The sequence below is a fragment of the Barbatula barbatula genome, assembly GCF_947034865.1.
Source record: "Barbatula barbatula genome assembly, chromosome: 2".
Lineage (NCBI taxonomy): Eukaryota > Metazoa > Chordata > Actinopteri > Cypriniformes > Nemacheilidae > Barbatula > Barbatula barbatula.
Window position 1 is genome coordinate 6117708 of NC_136767.1, and position 12365 is coordinate 6130072.

Consider the following 12365-nt stretch of genomic DNA (forward strand, 5'->3'; position numbering starts at 1 on the left):
TTGTTTTGATTTTGCGCCCAATAGAGGCGCTTTCTACAAACTGTAGCTTTAAGATTAATGTTAATAAATAACGTTGGCAGAAATTAGTTGCTGCCGAGAATAAAGAAGGATGCCAGTGTGATTATGGAATACAGCATAAAAACAAACACATAAACGCATGTTATATGTATGCTTATAGCCAAAGCACGATCTGTTGTATGAAACTAGCGGCTTGGCGGGAGCTTAACCACCCAAACATCAACCTATAATAAACCATGGGCAAACCAGTCATGCGATTAAACACAATTGCATGCTGCATTGCGACAGCACATTGAAATCAACCTGTGACATTATACATTCCCCTTCAGTCGGTCTCTCGACGTTGTGAGAGACTGACTGGGGTTTGATCTTGAGAACCTACCTTCTCCGAGATAATTAATTAATAAAACGCCAATGGGCTTGGCGAATGGCACGCGCACGCCAGTCTCCGCCCCGTGCATACGGGTATAAAGGAAGATGGCGGCGGTCATTCACGCATCCTTTGTTCTTCGGAACCTGTGTGTTTGCTGATGCTACACGCGATACTCGACTTCGAGAAAAACCTGCTGGATTTATGACGCGGAGCAGCGGACTTCTCCTTTCGGTGGACTTCCCCTGGGCGTTTCGGCAGAAGGCTACAGACCTTAAGAGGTAAGTCCCTCCGGCTACGAGCATGTTTCGTAGCTGTATCCTTGGGTGCGACAGACTCATCCCGGAGTCTGACGGCCATGATTCCTGTGTCACTTGCTTGGGGCTCAAGCATGCTGAGGCAGGTTTTCACTGATGCAATGTCCCGTGTGTGCGGACATAGCAATCAGGGTGTTGCGGTCACGGTTGGCTACGTTCTTTCGAGCGCTGCCACCACCCCGTCTGTTTCCCAGGCGTGTTCAGCTGCCGTTTCGGCGAGGTTGACCGCTTTGGCGAGCGGCGGGGGTGATTTAGGGACGCGATAGATGTCGCTCCGTCAGCTTCACGCTCGCGGACCATCTATACCCCTTCACGCTCACCTGGTTCGTCCCCTACGAGCGGCAGACGGCCGTCTCATAGTGGTAAGACTCCGCACACGGATGATGACGCTATCTCTGTCGCTGCGTCGGACAGCTGCCTGCTGGCATCGGATGCGGAAGAGAGCTCCGGAGGAGACTCAGGCTAAGATGTCGGCCATGCTTTCCCGGGCAGCCGCGTGCATCGGGTTGCAGGGTGTAACAACATCCTCGCCGGAACGCTCGCGGCTAGATGCGCGGTTTCGGGGGCGTGGTCAAAAGCCACGCCCCGCTCCGTTACCATTTTTCCCGGAGGTGCATGACGAGCTCGCCAAGTCCTGGAATGCGCTCCTTTTGGCGCGTTTCAGGCCGGAGGGCTCTGTGGCTGTGACTTCCCTGGTTGGTGGGGCGGCTAGAGTCTATGTTGACGTTCCCCGCGTGGAGCGTGCAGTCGCGGGCCACTTGTGCCCGCAGACAGCTGCCACTTGGGGGGGCTCGACCTAGACTCCCGTCCAGAGCACGTAAGCTCTTCGACACTCGTCGAAGACTTGCAGTGCTGCTGGACGAACCGCCTCCGCTCTCCACGCCATGGCGGTCCTCCGGGTTTTTCAGGTAAGTCCTGAAGGATTTGGACGGCGGGAAGTTCGACCCAACTCGTATGAGAGCTACGTACTGCCACAGACCGCGCGCTACGAGCGACGAAGGCCACGGCACGTGCACTGGGTCGGTCGATGTCCACAATGGTGGTCCAAGAGAGGCATCTGTGGCTTAGTCTTGCGCAGGTGAGCGGCGCCCAGAACGTCGGTTCTGGATGCGCCCATCTCGCAAGCAGGGCTGCTTGGTGATACCGTGGAGGACGGCAGTTCTCCGCGGTCTGGCAGACTGAGGCGATCGAACAGATCCTGCCACGCGCCAACGTGCCCGCCAACAGGTCGGCATGGTCTCGGGCACAGTCTGGTTCCCAGCAGCCCTGCCCTCCCGCGGCGGCCCTCCGGTTAAGGAACCTCCCAGAGGACGACCCACCAGAGGCGGACCCCCGCGGAAGAGGGCATCTGTTCCCCGTCAGCAGCCCGCCAAGAGGTTCTTTAAGCGGCCCTGACGGGACGAACCAGGGGGAGATTTTACTGGGCCCGAATCCCGGCCTTTCCAATGCCGGATCGGAAAAGGACGCTGCCTGCCGCGTTCCATCGAGTCTGGGCCCTTTTCAGGGTCCGGCGCCCACATACTCTCAAAGAGACAAATCTCCCCTGGGTTTTCCTCCACAACACTCTCGTCCAGACGGTGTATGGGATGGATCGGGCCGCCGACCGCAATCTCCTCCGGACATTGCGTTGGGCCGCCTGAAGCAGGTAAACATACAGAGCCGTCAACCTCCCTGGGGGTCCCCCCTGTGCGAGGTGACCGTACTGTCAGCCACCGAACCAGCCTCCCCCGGCACGGTGAGGCAGATTGTCCTTCTGGTCCCGTTGTCACGGTTCTTGGGCGCTTGGTAGCGCACCAGCCCGTCACATTGGATAGAGAGGACGGTCCGTCTCGGTTACTCGATCCAATTCGCCAGGCGCCCCCCCAAGTTTCGTGGCATTCTGTACACCTCGGGGCGAGGAGAGAATGCTTCCGTACTTCGGCCGGAGGTCGCCGCCCTTCTGGCGAAGGGTGCGGTCGAACCCGTCCCTATAACCGAGATGTCGTACGAGTTTTACATACTTCATCGTGCCCAAAAAAGGGCGGGGGGCTGCGGCCCATTTTTGGATCTGCGGCACCTGAACAAGCACCTGCACAAGCTGCCGTTCAGAGTGCTGACGCAGAGGCGCATCCTGGTCTCGGTACGTCACCAGGATTGGTTCGTGGCGATCGACCTGAAGGACGGGTACTTTCACGTCTCTATTCTCCCCCGACACCGGCCGTTTCTACGGTTCGCGTTCGAGGGAAGGGCGTATCAGTACAGGGTCCTGCCATTCGGTCTGGCCCTGTCTCCACGTGTTTTTTCAAACAAGTGGAGTCTGCCTTAGCTCCTGTCAGGGAGCAAGGCGTGCGAGTGCTAAACTATCTTGACGACTGGCTTATCTTGGCACACTCGCGAGATGTGTTGTGCACGCACAGGACCTTGTGCTTCGGCACCTAGACCGTCTAGGCCTCCGGGTCAACCAGGAGAAGAGCAAGCTCTCCCCCGCGCAGAGCACCTCTTACCTCGGTATGGAACTAGACTCTGTCCGTATGTCAGCACGTCTCACCAACGAGCGTGCACAGTCAGTGCTGCGTTGTCTGAGGTTGATCAGTCAGAATCCCTCGACGCCGCTGAAGAATTTTCAGAGGCTCCTGGGGCACATGCCGTCCTCGACGGGGGTAACCCTCTCGGGTTGATGCACATGCGGCCGCTTCAGCACTGGCTACAGAGTCGGGTTCCCTGGACGGCGTGGCACGCCGGCACCAGGCGGATTACGGTAACGCCTCAGTGCCTTCGCACTGTCTTACCCTGGTCAGACTTGACCTTTTCTCCGAGCGGGGGTCCCGCTCGGACAGGTTTCGAGGCGTGTCGTGGGAACGACAGGCGCCTCCCTGCAAGGGTGGGGTGCGGTGTGCAAGTGGGCACGCAGTATCGGGTCGGTGGACAGGTCCCCGACTGCGTTGGCATATCAACTGCCTAGAGTTGTTGGCAGTCCTTCTGGCACTGAGGAGGCTCCAGCCCCTCGTGCAGGACAAACACGTGCTAGTCCGGTTGGACAGCACGACTGCCGTAGCGTACATCAATCGCAAGGCGGCATACGCTCACCGCAGTTATCACAACTCGCCCGACGCCTCCTCCTTGGGAGTCAGCAGGTGAATCCCTGCGGGCCACGTTTCTTCTGGGCAACCTGAACCAGACAGCCGATGCGCTCTCTCGACAGTGTACTCCCCACGGAGAGTGGCGACTCCATCCCCGTGCAGCCCGGCTCATGTGGGAAGCGGTTCGGCAGGCACAGGTGGACCTGTTGCCTCCCCGGACTCCACCCATTACCCGCTATGGTATTCCCAGACCGAGGGTCCCCTCGGCACGGATGCCCTAGCACACAGCTGGCCGCGGGACAAGCGGAAGTACGCCTTCCCCCCAGTGAGCCTCCTTGCACAGGTCCTGTGCAAGGTCAGAGAAAGGGGCATCAGGTTCTGGTGAGTGGTGCCATACTGGCCCAACCAGACCTGGCTCTCGGATCTGGTAGATCTGACGACAGCCCCCCCTGGCCCATTCCCCTACGAAGGACCTTCCGTTGCAGGGGAAGGGCACGTTGTGGCACCCCAACGCAGGCCTCTGGAACCTCCATGCCTGGCCCCTGGACGGGACGAGGGCTTGCCCGTTAGCGGTCCGGGAGACTGTCTTACAGGCTAGAGCCCCGCCTCTAGGCGGTCATACGCTTATAAGTGGCGCCAATTGTCCTGGTTTTCTCCCCGGGAGGAGAACCCGCGGAGTTGCCTGATCGGATCAGTGCTGACCCGCAGGTAAGTATCCCCGTCAGCACAACCTGGTCACCAGGTTCCTCAGGAGCGCGAGAGGGGTGTGTCCACCCTGGCCGCGCTCCGTACCCTCTTGGGACCCTAATGTGGTCCTACAGGGCCTTGGTACGGCCCTGGTGAGCCCCTAAGTATTGCCAATCTTCCTCAGTCGGATGAAAGATGCACTCTTTGTGGCGCTCACCTCCATCAAGAGGGTGGGGGACCTACAGGCATTCTCTGTGTCCCAAAGGTGCCTGGAACTCGGGATCGGTAATTCTCACGTGGTCCTGAGATCCTATCCCGACGACGTGCCCAAGCTTCCCACTACTCCCTTCCGGGACCAGGTGGTGAACCTGCAGGCGCTCCCCTCCGGAGAGGAAGACCCAACCTTTCTATGTGTTGTGTCCAGTACGCGCGCTGCGCCTCGGTCTGGACCGCACACAGAGCCTCAGAAGCTCTGAGCAGCTCTTTGTCTGTTCTGGGAGACTGCACCCGGGGGGGGCTGTCTCCAAACAGAAGTGGCGCACTGGGTACCAATCCCAGGATCGCCGTGCCCGCTGGCAGTGAGAGCCCACTCCACTCGTGGGCACTGGCACAGGGCGCCTCTCTGGCAGACATTTGTAGAACTGCGGGTTGGGCTACGCCCAGTACCTTCACGAGATTTTACAATCTCCACGTGGAACCAGTTGCAGCACATCCCTTAAACGCCGCCAACGTTTAGGGTGGGCTCCTGGTTTGGGCGTACGCCTGCGAAAGCGCCTTCTCCCCTCACCAGGTGAGACTAGTGCGCTATTGTAGCCTACCTACTTTCCCCTCTCGGGCAAAGTATAGGCATTCCATCCATCACTAAGCATTGCACTTGGTAACAGACTGGGCGGAGCCGTCTGTTAGAACCAGGTCCGTTACAGGTAGAGTCATCCCTGCTCAGGCAGACCCCTGTATTAGGACTAGTGCCCCATACGTAGTGACTCCCCTTTGGGTCGTCCCGTGTGTTGAATTCCTCACTCAGGATTTCCCGATTGGTGAATCTGTGACCTCCCCGCCGGTGGTAATCCCACCTGGATTGTCCCCCTATTCGGGCTAACACCGTTCCGCATGTTGTTCTCCCCGCCGGGGAGACCATGTCATGTCTCCACATGTACCTCCCCTCCGGGTAGGATGTGGCCTCCGTAGCACACTCTTCTAAGAGGAGAGCAGTGTTTCCCCAGTGTTCGGCTCCGGACAGCTCCTCGCTACTAGAGGCGTACGCCACTGTCCGTGAGGCCGTCAGTAGAGGCTTCTCGGTATGACCAATACTATATGACTGGAAGATTACGTCTCGCGGTAGCACTCTGGGACTCGCTAGCCCAGTCAGGGTCGCTCCGCTAGAGGTCGTGATATCGGTGCAAGCGCTGTGGCGTTTAAGATTGATCCCCAGTCAGTCTCTCACAACGTCGAGAGACCGACTGAAGGGGAACGTCTCGGTTACGTCTGTAACCTCGGTTCCCTGATGGAGGGAACGAGACGTTGTGACTTCATGCCACAACGCTGCACCGAATCACTGCAGTGAACGGGAGTGCCCTCTCAGGTTCCTCAGTACAAAGGGTGCGTGAATGACCGCCGCCATCTTCCTTTATACCCGTATGCACGGGGCGGAGACTGGCGTGCGCGTGCCATTCGCCAAGCCCATTGGCGTTTTATTAATTAATTATCTCGGAGAAGGTAGGTTCTCAAGATCAAACCCCAGTCAGTCTCTCACAACGTCTCGTTCCCTCCATCAGGGAACCGAGGTTACAGACGTAACCGAGACGTTCTTCCTGTAGACCTATTAGCCACGATCTCAAATAAAGAAATAACTACTGCTGGCCTGCATGCAAAATTTCTTTCTGGCTTGACGCTGATGACGTGTATGTGGACATTAATGTTTAGTAAAAAAAATATTTTTTAGACCACTCGTGACACTTGACCTTCACTAACGCCGTGACGTTATGAGACACTTGTGTTATCAATGTAACAGCAACGTTATTAAAACAAAAACAATAATATATTGGTGAATATACACATTCATTAAATGTATTATATTTATTTTTGACAAAACATTACACTGAGTAAATAAGGCAGAATTGCTTTTTATAAAAAACGAAAATAGCTGAATTTTTTTTATTAAGTAGTTAGATGCTATTGATCCTTATAAATGAAGAGTCCAAAATGAGATATAACTCTGTTTAACAAAGAAATCTAAAATCATGTTTATTATTATGTTTTTATTGTGTTTGTAAGCTTGCTGTATTTTATTTAGTTTTAATAGCTTGGATCGAAAACAAACCAACTGCAGTTTGATTGATATTAATCGGAATGCACAATAAAAAAACATGATTTTTGAAAAAAAAACATTTAACTGAGTTATCGCATTTTGGAACCAAACTCTTTAAATAGTGGAAAATAACGTTACTATTTGCACCTCGATATTGTTGTGCATCAAATGTTATGTTATGCTAAGAGAGTGTAAATCATTATATTTTTAAAAGTTATTGAAATGTTGGCAACTAAGTGAGATATTCTACACCCAGGGGCATAATTTCCACCTCATAATTGTCAAACCTTACTTGTAATAAACACTAGATGCTGTAAAAAGAACGAGCCCTTATTAAACAGATCAAGTAAAAAATGTTGCGCTAAGCATTTTCTTCTGAAAATCCATTATAATGGAACAGCTTAACGTACCAAAACAACAACCACGGAAAACCAAATTAAATACATTTTATTGATCAGTGATATCAAACATAAACATGATAACAGAAAAGTTTTATATTCTCAGTTTGTCGCTGCCTTGAGCCACTTTATGTAGTTTCTTTAAAATAAACAAGCTTAACGTGAGACTATTTTTAGCCCTCGAATAAGTGCTTGTTCTTTTAACAGTGACTAGTGTTTTTTACAATTAAGGTTTAATGGAAGTTTGGTTTTGCATAGTCGTTGTTTCGGTAGGTTATGTTAAGCTGTTTTCGGACTCGTTCCGTATGTCCAGTATGTACTTTTTGGGATGATCTAGTGATAGAAATGCAATATAATATGCATAGCTATGCCTTCAAAGGTGTATAATAAGCATAAACAATGAAGCGCTATGTTTTTATTAACTTAGAATAAGCTATTACTATCTACATACACCATGCATAATCCATGTTCTGTTTAGTAATATAGTAAGCCGTCGTAGAATTTCGAAAGGGTGGGAGAGGATTGGAGTGAGCGGTTGTTTGTATTTTGCAACCTTGCCCCTAGATACTACTGACTGGACTTTTAACAGCATCTATTGTTGTGCATAATTGTATTTCCTGATATTGCAGGAAGCCATTTTGTCACGTGCATGCATACCCTCTATACTTCACGTGGAGCGAGTGGACACCAGCAGACACCTGGCTCCTGACACAAGGTCCTAAATGTATGTGAAAATAGTTAGTTGCCCAAGATGGCAGCTTTTAGGATGAGCCGTGTGGGCAGACTTATTTTCGGTGGTAAAACACTGTATGGGAAAAGGAGGATTTGTTCTGGAAAATATGGGTGTTTTTAGCTTTAAATTAATAAAAGCAGCCCTGCTTTAAACATTCCAGGCTGACACACTACAGGAACTGACATTGAATATGAGACTTATGACACTCGATCTCACCGCCAAGTGGTTCATGGAGCGCTCAGTAGTTCCAAACAAATCCGAGCTGTCAACCTATTTAAATTGTGTTTGCATACATTTAGCTAAATATTAGTATGTTGTGTACACTGATTACTATGTTGACTACATTTATGTCTTGGGAGCAATATGAATATAAGCTTTTTAAGATATAAGTCTTTGTGTTTCATTTTAACATTTATATTCAACTGCCAACTCGTTAAAATGTAAAAACATGCAGTTATTTCACCAACTGTACAGCAAATGCATTTTGGATACGAAATGAATGGGATTCAGTAAAATATTTGGAACTTTCGGATGCGAGATACTTCCGCATTTCATTCTTCCAATGGAGGTCTATGTGAGTGTCATTATTCTAATTTTCTACGGCTCTGGGCGGGTTTTTAATGGAGATGCAGTTAGACTCATGCTGTATGGCATGCGTCATACCAAAGATGTTTCTCTCTATGCCACCTGTGAGGCGGCCAGTGCCTTGGGCCATTCCATGGGCACTATGGTGGCAACTGAGGAGCATCTGTGGTTAAACTTGTCAGACATCAAATCGTCTCACAAGGTTTTCATTGGATGTCCCATGTCTTTTTGACGACGCAGCTGTTGTCGAAAATACTGTTTCTAGTAATACTATTTCTGACCCAAGGCCCAGGTCTGGGGGGCTATTGTTGGTGCATTGCGTTTACAACCGATGCCTCACTCATGGGATGGGGAGCCATTATGGAACACAGATGTAGACATGGTCGATGGTAGGACCACTATCTGTCAGCATATGCTTATCAGAAAAGACAACACACGAGAGGTCTCATAAATAAATCATCAGGGGTTTCTACAGTAACAAGTTGGCAAGTCAGATTCTCCTGTGGTCTAAGAGGAAGCTGAGAGAAGTTAACATGCCTGGACATCTGCATCAGGGCGCAGACGCCTGTCGATGCAGTGGCTGAAACTCAGGGAATGGAGATCTCACCTCGGGGTGGTGGAGCGGATTTGCAGGAGGTTTGATTGGGCGGAAGTAGATTTGTTTGTGTCGTACGAGACGATGCACTGTTCACTATGGTTTTCTCTCGCACATCTAGCCCTATTAGGACTGGATGCTACAATCGAGGCTTCATCTGTATGCATTTCACTCTCTACTGCCAGGAGTTCTAGAACTAGTGTGCTGGGAAGGTGTTCTAGAGCTTCCTCCACAAGTTGTATTTTGTTTTGTATTTTGATAATGTGTTTACTTCTTTGTGTCCTTTAAGATTCCAGATTTGTTATGTTTTCACTGGATGTTTGTGGCAGGTGTCATGATCCCACCTCAACTTGTCTTGATTCTCGAGTCTTGTGACGGGATCCCGTCATACCCATGTGTTTCAATTGGAGAAAGGGCATGGCATTGTTTTTGTCTTGTCATGCCATGCTCTCTCCGGTGTCGTGTCCTTTAACTCCCCCCTCTTGTTTCTCCGTTAGTGCCCCATTAGTGTTTCATCCCGCTCACCTGTCCAGCCAGACCCCATTAGTGTTTAATCCTTGTCACGTCCCTGTTCAATCTCTCCAGGTTAGTGTTTCCCTATATATAGTCTCAGTGCCCCTCGGCCCTCGTCGGTTCATTGTATTCTGTAAATGTGCATATAACAAAGGAAGAACATTACATTCATAAAATGTTCTGAAAATATTTCTGAGATCTGAGATGATGGAATGTTTTTAAAACAAAGTTCTTGTAATATCACGTGTTTCCAAAGGTAGATCATTTTGCCTGCAACATACTGAAAATGTTTTGGGGATGTTGTTTAGATAACAGATTATACAACGTTCTTTAATAAAACATTGATACCACGCTCCATAATAACACGGAAGAACATTAAATGCAACATTCATAAAATGTTATGAGAATATTATTGAGGCCTAAGATAATGGAATGTTTTTTTATAAAATGTTCCTGTAATGTGACACATTAACAATGGTAGAACATTCTTGACTGCAAGATATTCAGGATGTTCTGGGAATTCCGATGAGGTAACAGATTGCAGAATGTTCCTTGATAAAAAAATTGCAATGTTCTATAATAACAAAGAAGGAATTTTACCAAAATTACAAAGCAACATTCATAAAATGTTCTGAGAATATTATTAATGGTGGCAGATACACTCAATAGCGTCTTCGCCAGACCATTCTCCTCCACACACTAGCTGTCTACATGAAACTGCACTATAATGATGATTTCGGCTTTTTAAATCAGACTGCAGTTTTCTAATTGCAATGGCCTTGAGTAGGGTGTGTGAGGCGCAATTTCAAGCTACTGGGTCTGTCGGTTCAGAACGAAAGCCGGTGATTCAGCATACTGGCCAGGCAGGGCCGGTGTTCTAAGAATCTGCGTTGTGCTAACATCAGAAGACCATCGTGAAAACCGCTGTGGAAGGTAAGTGATATTATTGGTGAATATTTACATATATATACCTAAAACTGTGTGTTTGTAGTGCGCATTTCTGATAGAAGCGCGCCAATCTAGACCACGTGCATGAGCAGTGAACTCACGTCATTTAAAAATGAACGATTATTTGTTTTACCTCACAGACACAGTCTCATGTGTTTAGCGATTTCGGTTGATGCTGGGGTATACAGTTTTTAACAAAAATATATTAATTTAAGGTTGATGTATTTTTATTTGATTTGACTAACTTTTGATGTACATTGGTACTGAAACGATCTGAAATAAAAGTTAAAAATAAAATACTTTATTTATTTTTAAATACTACCTCTAAAAATCTGGATTATGTCCCATCATAACATGCAGAATTACAAATGACCTGCTAATGACTGCATACTCATTTTTGGATCTTTTGAAGTCTACCCATTAGAACAGGATGATAATGTCAAAAGCAGCACAATGACAGCATCAGTAGTCGAGCATTGGCCATTTACAAATCTTATTTATCCAACCGTTTTCACTTTATGTAAATAAAAAATTATTTGTATCAGAAAAATTTTCATAATTTGAATTTTTTAATCAGAGATCACTTATGACCTCTGGTGGTGAAAGTGTGGGAAAGTGCTTTGTTGCAAAATGTTTCACAATGACGAGGAGACCCTCGCTACTCATCTGTGCCCTTGTTGGACTAGGATCAAGGCCTGCCGTCAAAGCCTTGCAGGCTCAAAGCCCACCTAGCCGACTAGACTTATATCTCTGCTGGGGAAGTGACTTCCGCTTTGCATTCAATGGCAGTGCTGCCGGTTTTCTAGGCTAGGTTCCTGAAGTCGCTGGATAGTGGCAGACTGGAGGTGGACACCATGAAGGATCTGAGGGTGGCGACTGACTTCATGCTGATGGCTACGAATCGTACCGCGTAAGCCATCCCCAGATCTATGGACTTTATAGTCGTCATCCACTGTCATATGTGGCTTACGTTGGTGGATCTCAGGGATGCTGATCGTAAGTTCCTTATCAACACTACTATCTCTCCCTCAGGCCTCTTCGGCGAACTCGAGGAGTCTGTAGTGGAGCGCTTCGGTGCGGGGCAGAAGCGCACAAAGGCTACGAGTCACATGTTGCCTCTATGCTCGTCTCAGTCATCTTCGAGAGCTCGCTCTTCCTCCTCGTCTTGTTTCATGCAAAGACCGTCCAAGCAGCACGCCGCTCCCGCACCATCTTCCAGCGCCAGATTCTTTCTTAGTGTTGTTTGTGTAAACTCAATAACAACACATACCTCCTCACCCCTCATCCAGCCCATACTGCCACGTTGCAGTGTGAAGCCGCAGTTAATGTCTGCTATAAACATCCCCCCCTCGATCACGACTGCTCCCGTGGGCGAGAGCTGGCTAGATTCTTACACACAAGCCATTCCCCGGCCAGTGCATTTAGCCTTACAGGGGCAGAGTGCTTCCCCAGGGAGTCTGCATGGCTGTCATGCAGCCAGCGAAGAGATTCGGCCGTTATGTCCGTTTCTGGACGCATGGAGAGCCATCCTGGGCACTTCTCAGTGGCTGCTGAACGTAATAGAACACGGGTATTCCCTTCAGTTTACAGTTGCAGACTGGCGTGATCCTGTCGCTTACATTATCGCAACAAATCTGGAGATTTGCAGCCTGCTCGCCAAAGGAGCCAATAGAGCCAGTCCCTCCGAGCGAGCTAGAAAGCGGGGTTCTACAGCCGGTATTTTGTAGTGCCCAAGAGAGATTGAGGTCTCTGTCCGATTCTGGACCTGAGACCCATCAACTACTCCGGGGACTGGTTTGCATCTGTGGACCTGAAGGATGCGTATTTTCTCCCG